This window comes from Physeter macrocephalus, chromosome 6 (assembly GCF_002837175.3).
Source record: "Physeter macrocephalus isolate SW-GA chromosome 6, ASM283717v5, whole genome shotgun sequence".
Taxonomy (NCBI): domain Eukaryota; kingdom Metazoa; phylum Chordata; class Mammalia; order Artiodactyla; family Physeteridae; genus Physeter; species Physeter macrocephalus.
Genome location: NC_041219.1, coordinates 44,391,595 through 44,395,087, shown reverse-complemented (window position 1 = coordinate 44,395,087; position 3,493 = coordinate 44,391,595).

The following is a 3,493-nucleotide window of genomic DNA, read 5'->3' as shown; positions in this document are numbered from 1 at the left end:
ATGGACGGATGTCATAAAGGAGGGTGCCGTGGGGCCACTGGATTCACTCTTGACACTTAACCAGGTGGTGGGGGAGTCCAGAGTGGGGGCCCAGGATGGGGACTGCCATTCACTGCACACACACACGCACAGAGATATGTTTGTGGAGCCTTATATTATACATCTTATATATAGAAAATATATATATTTATACTATACACAGGCAGTAACGCTGCGGGAAGGGCCAGGGCACCCAGACAAGGGCTGTGGGCACCAGGGGATGGCGAGCGTCACACCAAGGGGCAGCGCTGGGAGACGGATGGACAAGTCCATCCTCCCACAAACTCTTGGGAGGGGTGCTCCCCCTTTGTGCTCCTTAGAGAATCAAAGGGGTCTTGGGCCAAGGTTGGGGGCTCTCGAGGGGTAACACGGGGGCTCTCGGTTACATGGGGGAAGCCTGGGACCCCCAACGGTCTTCTAAGATCAAGAACCACCAGGGAAGGGTGGAGTGGGGAGCAGATACCAGTACCCTGGGGGTTAGTCCCTCAACCGTTACGCCCCCAGGTGGACCAGGAGCCACACCCAGGCAGATGCCTGTGATGGAACAGGATCAGTGTCAACTCAGAGGCAGGAGACCTGGATCCCGAACCTCTAGCTCTGTGCTTGACTTTGGACAAGTCACTGTCTTCCTGGCCCAGACTCTACCACCCCTAAGTGTCCTTGCAGCTCTAAACTTGTGTGGAACCCAGTTTTCCTTGGCCCTCTCTTGTGCTTGATGGGAGGGAGTCCAAACTCAGCAAGGTCGGACTGCAGGGGTGCCCTTCTCCAAGGAAGGGCGTGGAAGCAAGGGAGAGGCAGAGGAGGGCAGCAGGGAGGGAAAAGGGGATACCGCTGGCCTGTGAGCACAGGCTCTAAGCTTGGGGCCCCCAGGGGGCTGTCCTCCGCCAACAGAAGGAGCAGGGCTTCCCCACCAACCACTCAGTAGGGGAGTCAGGAGCCCTGGGTCTCAATCAAATCCCGCCCTCCAAATCTCTGCTTCTGTTTGTCACCCTCACCGCAGCACAGCCTGACCACGGGACCCTGTCTGGGCAGCACCCCGGGACTAGTGGGGAATGCTGAGTGCGATGATTCAGCAGCCCCCAATCCTGGCAGGGCCTTGTAAATGTTCCCATTCTGGGGGGGCAGGTAGAGTCTGTATTAAACACCCAGCGACCGGGTAAAGTTTAAATGGTACCTTGCCCTCTAGCCCAGCCGCAGCAGCAGCTGGTCGGTGCCCAGGGGAAGAGATGGGCAGCACCTTGGGGTCTCCTGGTGCCCATCAGCAAGGGACGTTTTTGGTGGGGAGTGGGTGAGGGAGAGGACTTCTCATAGAATCCTATGTGGGCACAGAACTTCTCTCTGCCAGAAACACCCCCACTCCCACCCTGACCTTTTCCGCAAACCTCTGGTCTGGTACCGGTTCCAATGCTCAAGCTGGCAGAGATACCAGAGCCCCATCCTGTCCCCACTTGGGCCACCCAGGGGGAGAGAACCATAGATGCAGCCCCTTCCCCAGATGTGGAAAATTGAAGTCAGCAATAAGCAGCTGTCACTTGGCTATCTGGGGTCCTCTCCTGTCACCGCTGCCCCTTGGGAGGACTTGACCAGACCTGATCCACGCTCCACTGCTAATTCACGTGCCGAGCCTCAGTTTCCCCTTAAGTGGGGACAATGACGCTACTTCCCTGCCTAGGAACTTCCCTCTCCTTCCCTCATTGCCAAGCTAACTGCTGCCCGTCCTCAGGTCCCCTCCTTGGGGAGCCGCAGCCCGTCATGCACTCGCATAGCACCTCACCCCTGTAATGGACCCTGGGTACAGCTGTCGGTTTAATGCTCACCTCTGACGACTGTCAGCTCCTTGCGGGCAGGGACCCCACCCTCTGTATTCCCAGCACAGATGCCCCATAACTGCTGAATCAACGGGCACGTGAACAAATATTACCTGCCCCTTAGGGCTCTCGTGGGGGCTGGTGGTGGGAACGCGCAGCACCGTGCTGACTGCAATCACAGCGCCCTGCTTCCCGAGGCACTGGCTGGTGGACGCTGGGCCCCAGGTCTCCCCACACCTCTCCCCTCTTCAAGGCCTCCCCAACCCTTAAGGCTCAGTGGAGAGCCCACGTTGTGTAAGAGTCCCTCCCTGTCCCCCACAACCCTCCCTGTGCCTTTGGGGACACCTGCCACCCTCTCCCCTACAGCCTGTGGCCTCCCGGAGCCTTCCGCGCCCCAGGGGCTCTCACCGTTCATCTTGAGGACAGTTTGTCCCACGGCAGCAGCTTGCAGGCTGGCCTTGCTGGGTCTAGAGCCCCTGTCTTCCCACAGGGAGACCAGCCATTTGGCAGTCTTTCTGGAAGGCTTTGGCTTGGCTGTCCCAGCCCCTGGGCCCCTGGCTGACCCCGAATGAGGAAAGATGACACAGTGTCCCAGATCAGTTCTGTTTCCTGGGAGGTCACAAGGGCAGGGAATGGGGCACCTGCTGGGTAGCTGGGACCAAGAAGACCAGGTAGCAAGCCCAGCCCTGCCACTCACTCACTGTAACCTTGGGCGAGGTGCTCCCCATCCAGGCCTCCTTGTCCACTTGGCCCCTGGCAGGGACATAGCGAGCCCCTCCTAGAGGCAGGGACAGTGGTCAGTCGTCGGGAGGCCACAAAGGCGTGCTGGAGCTCCTGGCGGGATACGCGCAGCGTGGAGCAGCACACGGGAGCCAGGCCCGCCCTCTTGGCTCTCCCGCCCTGGGAGGCGGCCAGGGGAGGGGCTGGCGGGATGTGGGGAGAGGGGCCTGGAGGCAGGGCTGTCCCACTGGGGGGAACAGTCGGGGCAGAGCAGGCCCCTGGCTTGCAGCAGAATCAGGGTGTCTCATGGGCTGAGGTCCCCAAGGCCTCCCAGAGTGACGGTAGCACTGAGCGGTGGAGCCCCCAGCTCGGGGAGCGGGGATGGTGGGGAGGCCAGGGGACAGCAGGGGCTCTGCAGTCAGGGGGCCTGGGCTTGGCCCCATCTCTATCACTGGCTGCCTGAGTGACCCTGGGCGAGTGACCTTGACCTCTCCAGTTCCTCAGCCATAAAATGGAGACAGGCCAACACTCCTAGCAGGGCGGCTGTATCACTAGCAGGTGACAGCCCCCAGTGTCCTGTGGGTACTCACACCCTGCAGCCAAACCTTCCCAGCATCCTCCCGGTCTAGCTTTCTCTCCATTCCTACTTCTGGTACCAGTAGGGCCTCCTCCACATCTCCTCTTCCCCATTTCCAGGGACCATTTGTCTTTCAGCACTCATGCCAAGCACAGGCCTGATAGACAGTAGGTGTTCAACGAACGCTCGAAGACACAAGGAATGAATGCAAACACCCCAGGGCCCCGCTGGACACACCTGCACACACATGTGGATACCCCCCAACACCTCACTGCCCCATCCCACCCGAGCTGCCCTGGACCTCAGTGGAACCACCTGGAGGGACCGGGCAGGGCAGCCTGGGAGGGAG